Source organism: Lissotriton vulgaris, chromosome 4_1, assembly GCF_964263255.1.
Source record: "Lissotriton vulgaris chromosome 4_1, aLisVul1.2, whole genome shotgun sequence".
Taxonomy (NCBI): domain Eukaryota; kingdom Metazoa; phylum Chordata; class Amphibia; order Caudata; family Salamandridae; genus Lissotriton; species Lissotriton vulgaris.
In genome coordinates, this window is record NC_141691.1 from 738,911,169 (window position 1) to 738,932,896 (window position 21,728).

The following is a 21,728-nucleotide window of genomic DNA, read 5'->3' on the forward strand; positions in this document are numbered from 1 at the left end:
CTGCAAAGACTGAGCTATCCGTATCTGGTTCGTTTAATGTGCTTTTCAACCTGAAATAAATGAACAGCTGAAAACCTATTTGGCTTGTGGACAGAAGCCTTCTCCAGCGTCACGTCTCAGAGAACCAGTGAGTGTTTTCATTGTTCATTTTTATACATTGCCTGTTCTTAATTCTCAATAGCAAATTATACTCAGCAAGTAAAAATCAGAACTCAAATAATGCTGGCCAATGCATATTTTGTTATGTAGCTGCTTCACATTTGTGAATTCTTCTTTTCCACTCCATTTTAATTTTGGGATGGGTGGGGTATTGCAGTCTTTAATGAACTAAACAGTTCTCACAGGGACAATTAGCTTGACAGATAAAAATATGAGCAAATACTCTATTTAAACCCGGATTACGTGGCATTATTCGGTTTATAAAAATACAACAAAAGGTGATTAAAATGTATCCGAGTTGATAATTACCACACATTCTGAGCTTTTGTATTATGTTCCATATTTTGGTGCATGCAGCAGCAAAATCATCATGTTAAAATAAATACCATATCAGTTTACTCTTTTAAATTCCTTCAGGTTTGAACTACCACAATTTGAGAAAGGATGAGGGCTTTATAGCTCCTGGTGATTACCTGGTGTGATAAATAAATACTACACAACTTCGAATTCTGACACCTGCAAACGGGATTGTGCAGGGGTCAGAAAACACTGATTCACTCATATTCAGGGTCTAAGTTTCGAAAAACACAAAGGGCCCAGTTTTCAAAGTTAAGTGCCAGGGTAAGTCATAGTTCCAGACACATATAGCTTTAAGTACCAGTTCAAAAACATTCTTCAGATTTAAAACAATTATTTCACACTTGTTGAAGATTTACTCACAAAGATGCTTGTGTGCACACATCTACTAGCAAGTGTAGGAAGAGGGTGTAAAGTAGGGATAATGGAGCAGGAATGACTTGCTAGTTTGTAGACAACGGCAAGTAGTTTTGCATGCATTCAGAAATTAGTCCTCGAAGTTTTCACATTCAATTCTAGGATAGGAAGGGGAACTAAAGCCAAATCCCAATATGGGTGGAGGTTGAAAAACTAGAAAAACGATGGCAAATGCGTTTGCATTGCTTTTGTGCATTTTAAAATAGAACTATGCAGACAGTGGCGGTTTTTCCATTTGGGCGGTGGGGTGTTGCCCCACTAATAATTATCAGGCAATTTATTCGAGCGGCGCGCTAATAAAAGTTTTATAAATTAACCCGCTGCTCGAATAAATTACTCGATAGTTATTGCCCTGCTGCGGCCGCGGTGTCAAGCGCTTCACTTATGTGTCACAGGATGCACTGTCTGACACTGGGTGGCGCCGGAGTGCCGGCACAGTGCGCACTGCGCATGTGGTGTTTGCCCGACTGCCTTTATGCAGCAAGCAAACTAAATGGATTTTTAGAAAGCGAGCACTGCAGAGTTCGGGCTATGCCTATGCCACATACCCAAGTGCTTGAAAAAAGGGCGGCGTTTTTTTGTGCTCAGTCCAATCCTGATGCTCTCCTCTAAAGAGGGCAGCGTCAGGATTGGCTACTGTAGTCCTGTGTGCATGCAGTCCTGCCTGCAAGAAATGAATTTGAAAACGGCGCCCGGCGGGAGTCAAGCTGGCTGCAGTGGCACGGGAGTGGCAGCCTCCTGGTCATCATATCGGTCATGAAGTACAGGAAGCCCAGAAACTCATGTAAGGACGCCGGGCGCCTTTTTGCTGAGTAATATGGAGTTGGCAAGGTTTGAGGCAAGTTAGGTTGAATTTTGGATGTTTTTGAATGTGGGGGGTGGGGTAAGTTCGGGAGAAAAGTCGTACCCGTTCCGGTAGATCGAGGAAGTTGTGGCTTGGTGAGGTTGTTGGGAATCGCTGGAACTATGTTCCCTGCAAGTGTGATGAAGATTGAAGCAGTGGAAGTGCTTATTTTGTGATTGTGAGTTGGACGCGATTTTGAGGCCTAGTCGCGGTTATGCGTTTTTACGTGATTTGGGTGTCGAATTTGGGGGTGTTCCAGCTAGTTCTAACACGGTTTGGCGGGTCGGGAGGTATGTTGCATACAAGAGCCACAGGAGGGGGTTTTAGGTGTGAGGAATGGGGTTTATGGTTTGAAAAGATTTAGATGCCATGCACTGTAAATGAAAATTGCCTACTACTTCGGATTCATTGGGCAACTTCTTTAAAGAAAGAAGATTTCTAATTTTGTCAACGAATCGATTGCAACCATGATATGGATACTTTCTTCTAAATGCTCGAAATCCACAATAAAATCAATGGAATTATACTCTCTGTGTCTTGTAGGACTCTCTAGCATCCTTAAATTTCTCAGGCCTGTTTCACAAAGCCAGTGACTCAATGTAAGCATTTCAGATATACACAAAACACACCAAGATAGCATGTTGGCAGAGAAGGTCATATAGTAGAAGAATGCTCTTGCAATTATGCAGATAAAGAAAGAGACAAACAATCTGCCACAATTATTTTGGCACCCTGAGATCTAAGTAATAAAAACAACAAAATGTGAGAAAAAGGGCCACGTTGCATCTCTCTTATTCATGCACTGTTTTGTATTTCAAGAACTGTAATTTTGGGAACTGTGAGGACATGTTCTGTCCCAAAGAAAGGTGTAAATCTTTCCATTCCAAGTCTATTGCTAGTGTTTCCTTTTCTATAACTATATTTATTTTTTTAATGTCATTCATTTTCTTGAAGAAATACCTATTAGGGAGTTCTTGCACATATTAGTTGGTTATTGTTAGTTATAATGTTATTCCTTTAACTTTCAGTGAGACACAATGTTTACAGACAATGCAGCATATAAAAGAATGCATGCTGCACATATTAATCCCTAGAAAGCAAAACCACAAGTGTTATCATGGGTTCCTCTAATGCTCATTCTTTCAACCTACAGGAAAAGTTCTTAAAAATATTACAAAACACTCCACTGCACCCAGGCATTCATGAAGAATGCATGGATGATTCCTCATGTTGAGGAAAGTCACATGCTTTACAAAGACAGACAAAATATAAAAATAATACATGGGATTCTGTAATTCCTGTATAAATGTCAGCCTCTAAATTCCTGTTACGCACCAAGTCGCCGATTATAAAGAAAGTACGTCAGAAGTTTACTATTATAAGGGTATTGCATTTGAGTTTAGATTTCACAATGTCAGCTGCCAGAGCCAGTACCCAATGTAAAAACCAGGTCAGGTAACAAAGCATAATTAAAGCAGCTGTTTAAAGCAACAAACAGAACGTTTCTTTTCTTCTGCTCTGTTTTAATAGCTTACAATGACAATCAGAGAGACTTTTTTTCCACTCCGTAGATAAGGAAAAGCTAGAACATTTCTGCATGTTTCTACACGTTCTGAGCTACTGCAGCTTTTTTTTACATTGGGTCCAATTCACAAAAGTAATCTGAGGCAAAATCCTAACTTTACGACTTTCGTTATTCACAAAAGGAATTTAGGAGTAGTAAAGTTAGGATTCCTAACTTTATTACTCCTAAATGCCTTTTGTGAATACTGAAAGTCGTAAAATGCCTTTTGTGAATACTGAAAGTCGTAATGTTAGGATTTTGCCTCAGTTTCGGAGTAGTAAAGTTAGGAATCCTAACTTTACCACTCCTAAATGCCCTTTGTGAATAGCAAAAGTCGTAAAGTTAGGATTTTGTCTCAGTTTACGAGTAGTAAAGTTAGAAATTCTAACTTTACTACTCCTAAATGCCTTTTGTGAATAGCGAAAGTCGTAAAGGTAGGATTTTGTCTCCGATTAATTTTGTGAATTGGGCCATCTGTTTTTTTAAACTGACCAGCCCTGAACTGTTTCTAATATCGGTTTGCAACAATTATCGAACAGATTTTTGATGTGTTTAATTTTGCACTGGTTTTCTTTTTATTCTTCGTGTTTGCAAACATGCTTGCACTTTCATGTGAAAGAGCTATTCACCAAGTTAAAACTAGTTTATAGGTAATGTGAGGTTGTGACAATGTATTATATGTAGTAAAGTACCCCTGGCATACATGATAAGGATGTTGCAAGTCACCTCGGAGTTCTACAACTTTATAAAGGAACTGAGCCTTTGCCTAGTTTCTCTATATGGTTATGGAACTACTTGGCAACCGTGTGTGACACATTGCACAGCACACAATGTGATAACAGATTGTGCAGTAACAGTTAGTCAGGTGTAGCTCACCTCAGAAACATCAAGTGGTCTCCTCCATAGGAAAGTGTAGAGGCATGTCCATGTAGTCACACTCTATTGGTGTGTGGTAAACATATTTATAGAAAAACAATACATTGCAGGCCGGTGTAAGTTATTAGGTGATTTGTCAACAGTCTCAGGAGGGGATTGTCTATACAAGGAATCAAATGGTCAGGAAATTGACCTCAATCTCTGTACTCACTGTGTCAAGGGTAGCATGTTGGTTTTTCACCTAATTTGGAAACCACTGCAATCCTGGCAGCACAGTTTGATGTCTCATTGCAGTGTCCTCTTAAGCAGTATACAATATCCTGTCAGCCCCTTGATTCCCAGCAGACTAGCCTGAAGTGTCATGATGGCATTCGGTGCCTGCACACAGGAAATCATGAGAAATCTGGTCAATGTTATTGCAAGTGCTGCAAGACAGCAAGGAGTTTTATCTACAAGCTTATATTTGACTTGTGTGAAATTCAAATCTTAAAATACACTTGGGGATATATTCACAAGAACGTGTGCTAAACATCACCAAAAAAAGCAAACACACCTTTACACATCGCAGCTGATCATGGGAAAATAACCCCGCATGAGCGTGAAATTAATAACAAGGCAGTAGCATGCAATAATCTGCCGAAACCACTGCCAATGTCTGCAATTCAACCACCTTGACGGCGATAAAAACACAAACTTCAACGATGGGACAAAGCGCGATGAGAAAATGTGTTAAGCAGCGCCAGGCCTACAACACACACATGGCAGGTGGGAAAAATCACTATTAAAGTAGAAAAAACAACCAAACACAAACTGACCTACACCCAAGCACCATAGAGGCAGCCAGAGCAGGCGCAGAGGACGAGCGTAAACCCACAAGCACCCTGGCCGACCAGCCTGGGACCTCGGGGACAGGGAAGGGCAAGGACAAGAAGAAGAGGAAGACAAAGTTCAGTCCACAGGAAAATAGGATCCTGATTACTGAGGTGATGTAACACCAACAACAACTGTTTGTCACCTCCAACGTGTCATTGGGAACAAAAAATGGGATACGGCAGAACATCGAGGACAAGGTGAATGCCTTGGAGATCACAGGAGGTCAATGGACGAGACCAAGAGGCAATGGATAGACATCAAGCGAAAGACCAAGGAGAAACTCGCAGCCAACCAGAAGGCAGCAATGCAGACTGGATGTGGGAGCCCAGCGCCACAGCTCGTGCAGGATGACATGGAGGAGCAGGTGTCGACAGTCAACAGTGTGGAGACTGTGGCTGGAGTCGGGGGACCGGACACTGCTCAACAGGACACAGCACAACCACAACAAGGTGAGTGAACAACAGGTACTGGGGGGATGGGTGGAGAGGGCCACGATGGCACATATGCACAATCAAGCAGTGCACACCCACAACGACTCTGGGTCATTCCCCTGATCTACACACTGTCACAATGTACAATGCCATGCTGTCTGAATGTCACCATGTACCATGCGGCTACCTACAAGTGGACACATCATAATACACCATCTCTTCACATTGCAGGGGCACCATCAACACCTCCTGCAGAGCAGTCCCAGCCACTCTTCCCTGATGACGAGGAGGACAACGCCATCATCAACACCCAAGCCCTCCAACACATCATGGACAACATCCGCAACTCACCTCCAGGATCAGGGCAGCCCAGCTGCATTGAGGAGACCCTACCCAATACCCAAAGCACCCAGGAGGAGGCACCCACAGCCCCAGCACTCTCCCAAGACCTTCAGGAACAAACCATGGCCTTCCAATGCTGTGTGCTGGAGTGCCAGAGGGAGACAGCTGAGCAAGTGCGGGTGAGGTTCAGCCTCATGACTACCAAACTGGATGCCATCCATGGGTGTCTAGGTCCCATCAGGGACCAGCTCCAGTCCCTAACAGGCACCCAAGGTCCGCTCCACGGTCTCCAACGAGCCCTGACTGACATCGCTGGAGTCATGAAGCAGAGAGAAGAACACCTGTCAGCTCAGACTGGCTCCAGCGATTCCAGCCGTGAGCTGGCACACATGCGGAGGCTCATGGAGGACATGGTGCGGATGTAGGAAGAAAGGATGGCAGGCACTGCTGCACATCAGCAAAATGTAGCTGGGATCTACCAGGCCTGGCAGATCCTCATCATGTCATTGCTGCCACAAGGTGTGGTGCTGATGAATGCTGCTGCCCCCACACCGTCCACATCACAGTGCGGCAGACATTCCTCCTCCGGCCCCTGATGTGTCAGTGGCACACAGTGCCGCAGCCGGTACTGCAACACCCAAAGGTGGGGCAGAGCACACATAAGGGGACGAGGACGTGGATGGAATTGTTGTCGGAAGGAGGCAGTAGCATTAATTTCTGCCACTTGGCCTGTTTCTGCTTGGTGCCGCACATGACCTCATGACCTCCCACTTAACCCTGATACACTCCACTGCACTCACCTTGTACCGCGACATGGACTGCCATATCCTGTTTAATGACCTATGACGCGATGATCAGACTGCGCACTGTACCCTTCCACTTCCACAGTACCTGTCATCCCCGGATTGACTCTATCTGACCCTCCACGGGCCCATATTGTGTGGTGTGCTTGCTATGGCCCTGTACCGCACCAGCTGCTAAACTCCACTGGATGTGCAATAAACATTCAAACGAATTTCATAGCGCGCCCTGCATCGCATTTTGCGATGCAGGGCGTGCAACGAAATTCGTTTATTTAATTTAAATGTGTACTTACCTGCATTCATCCATATTCCGGTGTTTACCACCGCCCACCCTGCCCCTCTCCCGCCCCGCCTGCCTGCCCCACTGAACTTCCTCTACATGCCATGGCTGGTATCCACGTGGCATGATCATTGTCTCCATGACATATGTGGGTCTTCAGGTGTGGCTCTTGGCTGGGCTCCCTTTTCTACTGCAGGTAGTCGTCCTGCTTAACACCAGCAAAAGGCAGGTGTTAATTCCCTGCTGCCACTGCGGCTTACCGCCTGTTTTTGTTTCGCATCGCAGATCTGGCAGTTCGTTGTGAAAGTGGTGTTGTGTTTTTTTGTGTGTTTTTGCACTGGAACACCTACTTTGCCACTCATTAGGGTTAGTTGGTGGTGTACACCGTGGATATACATTTTGGGGCAGTTATCGTGAGACTACAGGTGATGTCTTCAGTTTGCACCTGCTTGTGAATGAGGTGGTAAATCTAGATCCACATTTGTTGTGTTACGTTGGAGATAATTTGGAGTTGTGTCCTTGTGAGTATCCCCCTAAGTGTGTATATTGACTGATTTTTAATTGATATTGAACTGAGGGGTGTATCTAAAAATGAATCTCACTTATGGAAATGTAAGCAAACCCACTTTTCTATATCAAGGTGGTATGTAGGAAGTTAATCCAAGGTTGGTAAAGTTTAGTGCAATGAGACTATTGCCAAGAATAGTAATGTGCCATACTGGATTATGATTAATTGAAATGGATGCCAGGAATGTTTCAGCTAGTTTCTTAAGTTTGTTATTGCAGGTTAAAAAGGCGGCAGTGGTGAATATGTCTCAACCATCACAATTTCTTTCTGAATTTGGGGAGCCAATTGTTCCATGAAAAGGTGAAAAAGATTATTTGACTCATACTTGATAGCAATTTGGGGTGAGAAGTTCTCTGCGGCAGGAAAACAGGGCATAATATTGCATAACCTGGGCATTGAAGATCGTAAGAATTATGAGAGTTTGGATGTAATTGCTGTGGGTAATGGAGCTGGTGAACCTAGGGATGTATCAAGGATCCTGCTTCCCTTTCTTTCTGCAAAAAAGTATTTGAAATGTATATTGTTTTCACCTTTGGACACCCTGTTTTTTTCTCTCAATTGAGGGTGCTGATCAGAAGAACCTGATATTTGTCCGGAAGGGTATTCTGGAGACTCACGGATCCCCGCTTTGGTACAGGATCCCTTCTGCCGCCACTCCTTGCGGCCCCCGCTTTGCGGGAGCCGCTCGAGAAAGGACTCGTGAAAGGATTCAAGGGGGCGCATTTGAACAGCGCATCTGCGGGATTAACTGACCCCGAGGCCACCGGTGGGACTGCAGGGACCAGCGTGCAGTGCGGCTGGTCATCTGCCACAGCTGGTCCTCTTCCCGCCCCGCCTCCTGCCTGCTAAAAAGACTCTCTGGGGCAGCGCTTACTTGGTGTTGTCGTTTCTTCATTTGGGCTCCAGGACTCACGGATCCCCGCTTTGCTACAGGATCCCTTCTGCCGCCACTCCTCGCGGCCCCCGCTTCGTGGGCGCCGCTCGAGACAGGACTCGTGAAAGGATTCAAGGGGGCGCATTTGGGTCCGGGCAAAGGGCGGGCCGTCTAAGACCGTCAGAGGCCGGCTGAGGCTGGGCTGGGCCACCCCCTTTAGTTTTTATCCCATCTCTGTATTGTGATATTGATCTCCAAGGGTTTTTACTTTGGTATATGCTTTGTATATCAAATCATACTGTCTATTAGGTGTTATGGCGGCACAGATGATTAAGGGGGGGAAGGTTGGAGAGAAATCTACTACCGGAAGTCTTATGGGTACATTGGATAATTATATTACACGGTCTCTGTGGCATTGAATCACCAGATAAGTGTTGTTGAGGAAAGACTATCAAAGGAAATATTTTCTAAACGGTCCTCTTTGGGGCTGATTCAGCATTGTACTACGCCTGAGAATCGCATTAGTCAACGGTTAAGTGATTTGGGTCTGCCTGAGTCCAGTATTGAACTAGACTCTCTTGCGAATATCCTTGAGGAAAATAATTTATCAGACATACAGACAGTTAGTGCTGACCGAGTAGAAATTCCCACTAGTATATCATTGCCCCAATCCACTCCTGTCTGTCTCATAGACGATTCACCGCCCTCATGTAATAGAGCGACAGGCAAAAGGAAAAGAAGAGGGGGCGAGCCAAAATAGAAAAGAGCTAAGATTTCAAAGCAAACGAAAAAGGGGGCCAAGTCCACGGGTGTAGGCATCCATGCTGAGTCTGTCAATTCAGTGCATTTCAAGCCCATACCAAATCCTGCTTTTGTTGCACAAGGTGAAGGGTCTCTGGTGGGGCAGGTTGAACATTTAATTAGATCTCTATTACTCCCTGTAATCGAGAGATTGAGATTAGTCACTGCTAGCTTGGATAAATTGGAAATAGTCGCTAGGGACAATTCTAAAATGTTACACTCTTTAGTTAGTGAAAAGAGGAAGGGACTAGACCATATTACCTCTCCTAAACTGGCAGACACTAGAGGCGAACAATTACCCACTATTTGTAAATCTCCATTGCAGAATGGAAAAAAACTAGCACCACACAATGATACAAGATTGACCGATCAAGGGGGGAAAAAGACAAGCTATAAGATCAACAAGGGCTACAAGGGGGCCTTGCAATCAAAACAGGAGGTCTGTGCTGAACCAGTAAGATCGGCATCTGGACACCCACCCTCTGTAATATTGGATTTAGTTTCAGGTAACCAATCTATACTAGACCTTCCCCCCCCAAAGTACTCCTTTGGTGGTGGTTATGGCTAATGTTCCCCCTCTCCGTGCTGGTTTATCAGAGGGCTACTACCAATTAAAGTCCAAGGTTACACACTGCCTCTCAAAGAACCTGGAAGACGGCCATAAGGTAGGACGCAATATGCTCATGGCCCGTAGAGTAGCATGGGTGGGTCGCTCAAAGAAGACTAGAGAGGGCGACTGTATAGTCATAAATTTTAATAACTCAAATTCAGTTGCTAGGATTCTTTAGGAGACAGAACAAAACTCACTAGTGAGGGGGCAGGGTATTGAAATTTTGCCCCTTGGGTTCTTCTACAGACCTGGTACTCAGGGAGTATCCACAATTAGGACCCCCACATCGAGGAATTTTAACAATCAAACTTGCCCTATGAGAGGGCAGGGGAAGTGGCATATAACTCATTTGACATCAACTGGAGCTTGGTCTAGGAGAGACTTAAGGGATAGAGATGAAGTTGAAGTTACAAATAGATTCAATGCCCTGTCAGGGCTCAATGATTGCGACTGACTTGGTTCCAACCAAGCTGGCCGTAATTCGAACTGTGACTCTAATCCCCCCTGTACACCCTTTTAATCGGGTGTCTATGATCAAGGGCAATATTAATTCAGTAGGTATTGCTGGCAATGCTATTTATTCTGATACACCCATGGTAGGCACCCCTGGGAAACCATTAAAAACGTCAGGGATGGTGTGGGTAGTTTGGTGTCCTGGAATATAGCCGGCCTGCGCCATAAACAGGAATCACAAGATTGGGTAGATTTTGTTAATAGTTTTGATATCTGTATATTCCAAGAGACATGGTTGTGTGAACTTTCCTTTCTCCAGGGGTATTTGAACTACTCGGTTCCTGCAATTAAAGGTCAAAGGGTCGCCCAAAGGGAGGTTTGACTATCTGGGTACGGCAAAGTTTGCCTCTTTCTGTCAAGGTGGTAGAATCTGGTAGCAAAGATATTCAATTTCTAAAACTGGATATGGGCTTACTAGGGTGCCTGGACATATACGATGTATATGCTAGGGGTAACAAGGGAGGGAAGTCAGAGGTTTTAGTGGCTTTGGTTACCCTACTTGAAACCAATTACCTGGATAATAATATCATAATTGCCGGTGATTTTATTCGCACGTTTGAGCCCCTGGATATCTGCGATGATCTTGCTGGGGCGGAAGAGGATAGGCAATGGGGAGTTTCCAAAATAGACTTAGACCCTGTTAAACTTTCGTCTGAGGACATTATTTGCCTAAATGCCATCTGTCTTGAAAGGGGCCTCAGGGCATTAAATGGGAGAACAAATAGTGACAGGGGGGGGCTTGTACCTTTGATAATGGACGAAATAGGAGCAGGATAGATTATGCTCTGTGTAGCCTTAAATTATGGAAGCTGGTCTATGACATGGAAGTCAGGCGTAGGCTAGAAAGTGACTATGATCCTCTGTGCCTAGTGCACAAATGGTGGTCACACTCAAAAGGGAACTCAACTATAGAGTGGGATGGTGTCCCCTTGCCTGTCCCCACCAATGACATGCGTTGGCTAAAATGGCCATGTGTTTTGGCTAACCAACAGTCCATGGCTAGTATAAATATTGAGGTGGACAGGGTGATAAATGCGCTGGAGCAGGTTAATATAGTCATGCCAGGGTCAGATGAAGCAACAGCTAATCTCTTTTCTGCTTATAAATCCCACTTCCAGAAACCAATTAGGAAAATCAATAGGGCACCTATTAGGTCTGCGAAGTGGTACAACGTGCAGTGTAGGATCGCCAGGCTAGCTCTGGGTAATGCTATCACGAGCAGAGAACGGGTGGCTATTCGTAGTGCAAGAAAGAACTACAAAGATAGTATAGCCACAGCAAAAGAAATGTGGGACGAGCGGCACTGGAGTGAGATAAGGGAAGCATGTAGGACCAAAGATTCCAGGCTTTTCTGGAACATAGTTAAATGGGGTAGAGGTGGTGTACCTGACTGCCCCAATAATAACGTCCCGGAGGAGGATTGGGTCAATTATTTTATGCCACAATATGCTGAAACTTTGCCTGGCAGTGAGATGGAGGGGTTTAAGGCTGTGTATCCCGAAGAAAATTTCGTTAGTGATCAAGAGGTGTTGTTGGCCCTAAGTGTAGAGTCTAGGGGCAGAGCACCCGGCTTGGATGGGGTCCCAGCAGATCTTTTTATTAACAATAGGGAACGCTGGGGTAAATATATTCTTCTTTTTGTTAATGCTGTTGCTCAGGGAGCATTGGTACCATCATCTTGGAAGGGTGCAATTATTATTTCCGTACATAAGAAAGGCGACCGGGGGTTGCCGGGTAATTATAGACCCATAAGCTTGATTGCTACCATTCAAAAGGTGGTGGGGAGGATGGTGGTGAACAAGCATATGGATTGGGTTGATGAGAATAATGCATTATCCCCTTACCAAGCCAGGTTTCGGAAGGCCACCAGTACGGTGGATCAGGTGTTCCGCTTTACTTTACTACGGTGGCGAACTGTGGTGCTAGGCCAGGGCAGCCTGTATGCAGCTTTTGTGGATCTGTGGGCTGCCTTCGACCTGGTCCCCAGGACTAAGCTGTGGTCAGTGTTGAAGAGCCTGGGAGTATCGGAGGACCTACTGACTATGATTATGAGGTTGCACGAGGCGAATTTCGCAAGGATCCAGTGGGGTAGGCAGGGTGAGGTCACCGCCAACTTTCCGGTCGAGCGGGGTGTACGGCAAGGGTGTGCGATGTCCCCCTTGCTCTTTTCACTATTTATTAACGGGGTAGTAGCAAGAATGCTGTCTGTTAATGTTGATGCACCCTCGTTGGCGGACATTAAGATACCAATTTTAATGTTCGCAGACGATACCCTGATCCTATCAAAGACCCCGAGTGGCCTGCAACGTGCTCTCTATATTTTTGATGAATTTTGTGAGGAGCATGGTTTAGAAGTCAAGGTGGCTAAAACCAAGCTAATGATTATTAACCCCCATCGTAGTTTCGGATCAAAGGTTTTTATGAATCATCGACCTTTAGAGGTAGTCAAACCTTTTACCTATCTTGGCATTTATGTAACTAATGATTTAAGATGGTCCCAGCATATTGATCTTGCTTGCCTTAGGTATGAGTTGGGTAGGAAGGCTGTAGAAGACTTAGCGAGGCTTCGCCCAATTTTATATTTGAGCGGCTCTGGACTACCCCAGAGCTTAAACATTATGCCGAGGGCTTTTTAGCAATGATTGAAGCTGATGTGTTCCACAAGACTAAATGGCTAAAAGATCTTAGAACCATGTTATGTGTGCTAGGCCTTCAATTCCTTTGTGATAACCCGTCATGGGTCCTTTTTCCTAGCAAAAAAACATTAAAGGAGCTGTATTGGGATTATATGGCCAAGCGGGACTGGTTTAAAACTGATGCTGAATCTATGACAGGTCATTATCTGGAAGCTAAAACCTTCCCTAACTCTATTGGGACAACATTACCAAGCCAGTGGACAGGAAGCTTTTTTTCCAAATGAGGGTAGGTGCTCTCCCTCTTAGGTCCTTAACTGGCAGGTGGAGGGGTTCATCTAACACTACCTGCCCCGCCTGTGGAACTCCAAAGGAAACTATTGGGCACTTCCTGTTTCCTTGTAGAGCCTATGTTGTCCCAAGGCGAATTTGGCTAACACCGGTCTGTAAAAATGTAGGCACCTCTAGTATCTCAGTATCCATGAGAATCATCTGCACCAATACTTGCCTACCTCTAGCTATAGCAACAGCTAAATTCCTGGGGTGGGCATGGTCTATTAGGCAGAAAGCTATAGCCGAGAGACTACCTATATAGGGATTGTTCTGCTATATCCATCTGACTCATTGTGTACATTTTACCCTTAAGTATTCTTCCCTTGTTTTATGTTTCCATGTTTGTAATCGATTTTTACCTGAACGAGGTACCTACTTAATGATGTTTTAAATGTATGTATGTTTGTGCTTTTATGAGAAATACTCGAATAAAGCCTCTTTGAATTGTATTTGAAATGTTCATGCTGATGCTTTAAAGACATTTTGGTCTTCCCATAAATGTGGTAATGGAACAACACACATTTTTTACCAGGTGCAGGGTAAAGTGTGGCTTACTATATAGCTTCCCTAGAGAATCTTGGTTGTACTTGTGAATGTGGAGATTTGATGGATTTACATATCAGGGACCAACTTGTGCAATGCACTAATGACATTAGGTTGCAAGAGAATCATTTGGTGAAAAATCCAACTTTGGAAAAAGCAATACATATGGCAGAAGGCATGTAACATATTAATGATGGGCAAAAGAAATACGAGGAGACATAGCAAATTTTTACATGTGGGTGAATTCATAACATGCTGTAGATAGGATAATGACACATGCAATTAACAAAGGAGTAAAAGGAAACCAAAATACCTCCTTTTAAGAACTGACTTTAAATGGGGGTTCACAGAAAGTTAACCCAGGGCCTAAAAGGGACACAAAATGTAAGTGTTTCAAATGTGGGACTGCATATCATTAGTCTAATAGTCCAAATTGTAATGCTCATAATGCTAATTGTCTTAACTGTGGATAAAGGGGCCCTTCACAAAAGTATGCAAAAATGACGGGGTGCATAAGATAAGTGAAACACCAGAAGGTCACAACTTGATTTTGCAGTTAGTACCTTCAACCAAGATTGTAGAACAAGTAGATGGAGCAGTGGATGGTGGATGAATTGTCATGTCTGAGTATCCCTTAGAAATAGGTGGCAGGAATCTTACAGTTTGAGCTGACTCTGGATCCCCTTTCACCCTAATATGTTTGAGATAAGTAACTGGGGAGGAATAAATTCAGTTGTTACCACCTGATATTAACCCTGAGGGATATGGGAGCATGATAATCGATCTATTGGGATAAACTGTAACAAATATTTATTTCAGTGGACGGGAAGCAGTGCACAAAATATATTTGTATGTGCCCGGATATGGCAACAATTTATTGGGGTGAAGAGATCTTGGTATTATTTTGAACTCTAATACACCAAATCAAGTAATGATGTTCACCACTTTTGGCAAAGATGTAGACCATGTTAGGGAATTTCCACAACTGTTTAAGGATCAGCTTGGACTCTTGAAAGGGTTTGAACATAAGATTATCTTCAAAAAGGGTGTTAAACCAGTGGTACTTAATATGAGGACGGTATCACACCCCATTTTGAAACCTTTGCAAGAAGAACTTAATACACTGATACACATGGAAGTCATTGAGGAAATAGAGTCCTCTGAGTGGTTGAGCCTAGTGGTATTGGCTCTTAAGTATAATGGCACAAAACTGAGAATGAGTGTTGACCTCAGGTACCTCAATTGCCGAATCTGGGATGATTTGCCAGCCACTTCCTAACATCACTACCGCCTTAGCCATGCTTTAGGGTACTTGTGTATTTAATGTGGTGGACCCATCTGCCGTTTACCACCAGGTTCTATTGCATGAAGGCTCAACGGCTCTGACTGCTTTTGTGACACTTTGGGGATGTACAGGTTTAAAAGATTACCTATTGGGTTGGTTTCAGCACAAGCATGCTTCCAAGGACTCAAGGAAATAGTGTTGAAATATATTGATCCAGTAATGTGCTTCCAGGATTATATGCTGGTATTTGGTAAAGATAAACAACAACATGATAACACATTGATACAAGTACTGAGTAGACATTTAAAAATGAAAATTGTAAGTTTGGGGTGGGTTTAGTGTCGCACTTATGGCATACAATCTCGGGTGAGGACTTTAGTCCTAAGTTAGAGCTGGCCAAATCGATTATGGAAGCGCCATCCCCTTCTAGATCAGGTTAGGTCTTTTCTAGGGCTGGCGACGTATTATACAAAGATTTTCAAGAATTTTGCCAGTGTGGTGCAGCCTATTAGAATGCAGTTGAAAAAGAGAGTGCCATTTAACTGGACGAAGGAGTGTAGTGAAGCTTTTAATAAGGTCATAAAGAGGGAAATTGCTAAGATGCCAAAGCTTAGACATTTTAATGTCACTAGTGGTGTTGATGATGGATGCAAGTTTGAGAGGATTGGAGGCCTTGCTATCTCAGCTATGTGAAGGCAAAGAAACAGTTATGGCTTTTGGCTCATGTGTTTTTAAAAGTGCAGAGGAGAGGAAATCAGTGATCAAGCAGGAGGCTCTAGCGTGTATATGGGCAATGCATCACTTTAGATTTTTCTTGTAATGATTGCCATTTGTGCCAAGAACACACCATAGACCTCTTGTACAGTTGCTGGGATGTTAGGGCCAGATGTACGACCATGACAATTTGTGACTCACAAATTGCATTCGATTGCGAGTCGCAATTTGCGAGTCGCAAAATGCCATGTACAACAGTGTCTGAGACACTGTTTGCTATTCCCAATGGAGTCGCAAATTGCATGCCTCATCAATATTCATGAGGCACTCACAATGTGCGACCCCATTGGGAATGGCTGGCCTTCCCGGGGATGGTGGCCAGCTGGGCTCAGCAGACCTCCAAGTCTTTTAAATAAAGCAGGTTTTTTTTTTAATGCAGCCCTTGTTCCTTAATGGAAAACGGGATGCATTAAAAAAAAAAAGAAACGTTTTCGTTTCAGCTGTTAAGGGCAGGTAGTGGTCCCTGGGACCACAGCCTGCCCCTAAAAAATATTTCCCCCTGCATTTGCAGGGTAGCCAGTCACAATTTGGAATGGACACCCATGGAACGCCCCTTACTAATTGTTAGTCGCATATCCTATTTAGCGAGTCACAAAAAAATTGCAACTCGCTAAATAGGGTTTGTACATAGTCCTTTTGTATTTTGCATAAGCAAACAGGTTGCATACCTGTTTGCACATGCAAAATCGGGTCGTACATCTGGCCCAAGAGTGCTGAGAACACCACTTTCTGCATAAAAAAATGGGTTGAAGGATTATTTGAGTATAACTACCATGTCTATTACTTGCCAGAGGCAAAAAAAACCTATCTGATTGCTGTCAAGATTATCAACAGTCACTTCTGCAGGTGTGGAGGTTGAGGAAGTATCCCTGTAACGTGGGTCAGGGAAACAGCTATTAATGAATCAAAATGGCAATTGGAGGCTTCCAGAGATGAGGTAAGGAAGACTGTTATGGAGTTTGCATTGTCAGGCTAGCCATGTCTCAGGGAGGTAGGGGATGGTGTCAAGGCATTTTGGAATGTCAGAGAGGATTTAACTATTGATGGAGCAAGGTTTCACACGTAAATGCGCCTTGCTTGGACTCAGCCTTTTCGAAATAAACTGTAATATACTAATAAACATGTTTCGTCTTATTAACAATGCAAAACACAACATTTCTAGTATCTAGGGGAAGCTTATCAATGTGCTTTCTACTAACCGTAAATTGCGTGTCCTAAAATGGCAGTCGCAACACTGGAACTTTTCTGCGCATGCGTCTGTCATACTCACGTGGCATGACGTATTCTTTCTGCTTGGTGGGAATTTCTGGCTTCTGCGCACTAGAACTAAGATGGCTGCTCTGAGTTTTCACATGCTAACGCTTGCGCTATTGCTTTTACTAAGTTGTTCGTTCTGCTTAATTCCTAACGCTGTAGTTAAAATAAAGTAGAGGGAATAGAGTAGAGATAAGTGTTATACAGTGCATTCATTTATTTCTTGTTCTAAAACTGTTTCTTCTCTACTTTTACATGTATCGTACTTTGGGCCTGAAATGTATTGCTGAACTCCATCTTTGGAGGAACTGCACCTGTGCAGAGAAGCTCAAATTCCTGAAGCAGTGACATTGAGACCCAGCCAAGTCTTGACTTGCTAGAAGATGCGCCTGGGAAGCTGACCTCTGAACCCCACAAGAGGAAGCTGGATTGTACAAATTTATAATACAATGTTTTTGTTATTGATACATACACTGCCGGGTGGAATAAAAGTGCATGGGAAAATAAAATATTGGGCGGAAACATAAATCTGAATATTGAAGAGCATGACCTCATGACTGGTATGGTGTGATGTTATGTTATGTTAGTATGAATTTGTAGAGCGCACGTTCACCCCAGGGTTTCTTGGCGCTGTGTGCCGCTGGGGAACCCGTCCTGGCTTTCCCTGTGAGATGGTCCCTATTGGGCATCCCCAAGGTGAAGCCAGGCATCCCCGGCAGCGAGGGGGCCGTTGTGGAGATTAAGCAAGCTATTGCCCAGAGTTGCAGTGTGGGACCCATGGTTAGAGAGGCACCGAGGCGAGATTTATTGAGCCCGCTGACATTGGTTCCGTACCCTGCCGCGTCGGGAATTGAACCCTGGTCCCGGGCCGACCTCTGCTTCTGGGTCTGCCGCCTCTAACCGGTGAACAGATGACCTCTCCATGTCTTTTGACCAATCAAATTGAGGTAATTCACACATTTGCAACATTGGGGGGTGGTACACTGCCCTGGAAAATGGTATATCTAAGGTAGGCTTAGCTAGTTAGATTGTCTGACTTGTCCGAATAGCTGACCTGTCACTGACCCAACACACTCGATAGGCGATCGAGAACAGAGGTGCTGGCGGAGCACTCTGTCAGAAGATTCGGGAGCAGAGGTGCTGGCTGAGCACTCTGTCAGAAGATTCAATAACCCAATCGGAGTTCTGGGAAGGAGTTCGATAACCCATCCTGACCTGCGATGGTCCTGTCCTGATCCAATTTAGTCCGTATTTGTCCTGATTCTGGTCTGCACCTGTTCTATCCAGCTGGCACCTGCATTATCGGGGGTCCTATCCTTTATCCCAGCCCGTGGCCAGGGTTGGTCCTCACACCATTCTAGGTAAATATAAACGTCGTTAGGGTATGTCATTGTGCTGTTTCCCTTTCCTTACCCTTCCTATATTTCAATGCCTAAAGAACGTTTCTTGATAATCTCACATCATCTTGCTTTGATATTATTCTTGATTGATCAAGCCTTGACTAATTTAGTATGGACATTGACATTTAAAACATTATTTAGATAAAGCGTTTAAATCTTTCTTGAGTCTGTGGTTATTTATGAGTGAAAATGATTACATACTGCCTATTATTCTAACTCCCTTGATCCCTTAGGTCTCTAGGTACCGGTGACAAGGATTAGTAAGACAAGGTTATGGTCCAAAAGAGTAATATTTACTGGTTTAAAGGGTAGGTTTACCTGTTCAAAGTGTCTAAGTGTTTTTTGGCCCTGATGAGTATGGTAAAAATCTGGGCAGGTGAACCTGCGCTCTATCACTATTGAGCAAGGAGAGCTTGTCAGAGGTGACTGTATAATCCCTCCGACAGGATTGTGGGACAAGATTTTTAACCTGGCACATGAGGGACATCTGGGAGAAACTTAACTAAAGCAAGAATAAGGGAACAGTTTTGGTGGCCTGGATTGGACAGATAGGTTGAAGGGGTGGTGAGGGATCATGTTGAATGTGTAGGAAATTAAAAATCTAGATCAGTAAGGAATATCCCACATTCCCCTGTTGAAATACCGGGCGACCCTGGATCAAGTTAGGATTGGATATTGTGGGCCCTTTTGACCTGTTGCACCAAGATAAAAGGTTTGTTCTGGTAGTTGTTGATTATACATCCAAGTGGGTTTCTGCATGCTGTGTGAACAACGTAATCACTAGGAGTGCATTGGAATTTCTAAAAGATGTATTTGTCTCCGAAGGAGCACCCAAAATTATAATAACTGTCAACGAGGTCCAAAATGAGTCTGATGAAATTAGGGATGTCTTGAATGATTTAGGTGTCACTCATTTTTATACAGCATTGAACTTGCCACAGGCAAACAGTCTCATAGAGAGCATGAACCGGTTGGTCAAAGCATCTGCTAAAATTTAAATTGAAAAGCACATCCCACTAAAAGAGGTCCTCTGAGAAAAAGTATGGGCTCACCGTAATGCTCCGAATGTTGTCTCTAAACTTTCAATATGATAGTGGTTGGATTGATGCACCGCTTATTTAGTTTTGGTTTGATTTAGTTGTTGTTTGGTTAGTTGATCAATTTTGTGGTGCTCAATGAGGAGGCGTCGAGGGTCCAGCGACGTCGGTTTAAATATTTGTGATGTGAGGCCAGAGGAACTCTGGTCCCATCCCTGGTATGGCACTCACTTGTTTGCGTTCCCTTAATGAAAGCCGATAGAGAAGGTACCGAGGCCGCCCCTAACTAGCACCAGTACTGTGTCTATTCCCTGATGAAGGGCATGCCATTAATGCCCGAAATGCATTGGACACGCTTACGATAATGCTTGATTATGTATGAGGAATATAATCACGATGAAATGTGAATTAAATGGTTAAAAAAGAATATCACGAAAATCAATGAAATAAAAGAAAGAATTATTAACGAACTTTGAATGGAAGCTGTTTTCTTTCATTAAGGGAACGCAAACAAGTGAGTGCCATACCAGGGATGGGACCAGAGTTCCTCTGGCCTCACATCACAAATAGTCTCTAAACTTTCACCATTTCAGTGCCTTGGAGGAAGGTGTGCCAGTTCAAAAATGAACCCGGTCTGGTGGAAGAGTAAAGAGTGCTTGAAAGTGGTGGATTTTGATGAGCTTAAGAGATACCAAAAGAAGGACAAACAATGTTTTGATAAAAAACATAGTGTCCACACCCAAGAATGGGATGAAGAAGAGTTGGTGTACGTGAAGAAACCAAGGATGGACTCAGAAAGGGAGTTCAGGGTTTTGGGGTTCGAAACGCATTTAAATGGTGAGGAAGAATGTAGTGGTGCTAAGTGAAGGTGGCGTTTGCAGTATGGCCAGATTGGGAAAATACAGGAATGGAGTCAAAACTCAGAGAAGTGATATGAACACAAGTTTCCCTAGTAATAACATCTCCAGAGCACCTCAGTGTGTAGATGCAGGCCCTAACACAGGCTATGCCGGTACCTCACAATCTGAAAGTGTTCATCATAGTGATCAGTCCAGGAAGCTACTGAAGCATTTGAAATAATTATGAAAGGCAGTGATTGCAAATTTATGTCATGTTGATATCCATGAGCTCTTAACAAGAGTTATGTTATAAAATTTTCCTTATTATGATCCTTAATTCTGACGGGTGGGTGATTTTGGTGTTACTCTCTTCGGATCATTTTTTTATTGTCCATAACATATTGTTAAATATATTACTTTTAATTACTTTCTTTTCACAACAAATGGTATTGGTGACAGGCAATGTGAGCCCTGGGACGGCCAGGGCAATACATCACATACATAAAAAGACATTGATAATGATGTCAACGCTTTACAATAAATTCGATGAAGAATAAAAGACACGTGTCTGAATAAAACAAATGAAAACATCATAAACCATCAACAACAGTGTCACATCCATGTAATTTGTGGTAGTGAATCTGATCTCGATGGATCAATGTATGAATCAAACTGTGCATACCCAGTTGCTGATCATTACGGCAATCTTCTGCGCAGGGGGCTGGAGGGAGAGGTTCAATATATATACCTCGATAGTCTGCCCATCGCTTCCATATTTTGGCATGTTTCTGGGGACACCGCAGCGCTTTCAAAACCGGCAGTTCTAGCCCCACAAAGAAATCAAGGCCTCTCTTCCATGCCCCAACAGAGGGTGGGAGAACAGCCTTCCAAGCCTTTGTAATATCGTATTTTGCTAAGGTGAGCGCTAGAAACAACAGATGCCTTTTGTACCTATCACCTCCAATCCAATCGGTAATATGAAGCATGGTTAGGCGTGGACAACGGGGAACATCCCACCCCAAGACATTAACCCGTGCCAAAACCGCAATAGGGTGGTGCAGTCCCATATAGTGTGAAGGAAAGTACCTTCCTCCTGCCCAGAGCGCAGGCACATGGGTAGTCAATCATGCCTGCCCGCCAGAGTCTGTAACGTGTAAAGTAGACCCTGTGAAGGTATTTGAACTGTATAAAGCATATGCATGCCAAAATGTCGGCACCCCGCAGGGATTCGAGTGCCTCCACCCAGTCATACTTATCGAGCAGACCCAGGTCCTTCTGCCAGGCCTCCCTAGTCTTGTGTAGTGTGTTGTGGATATTT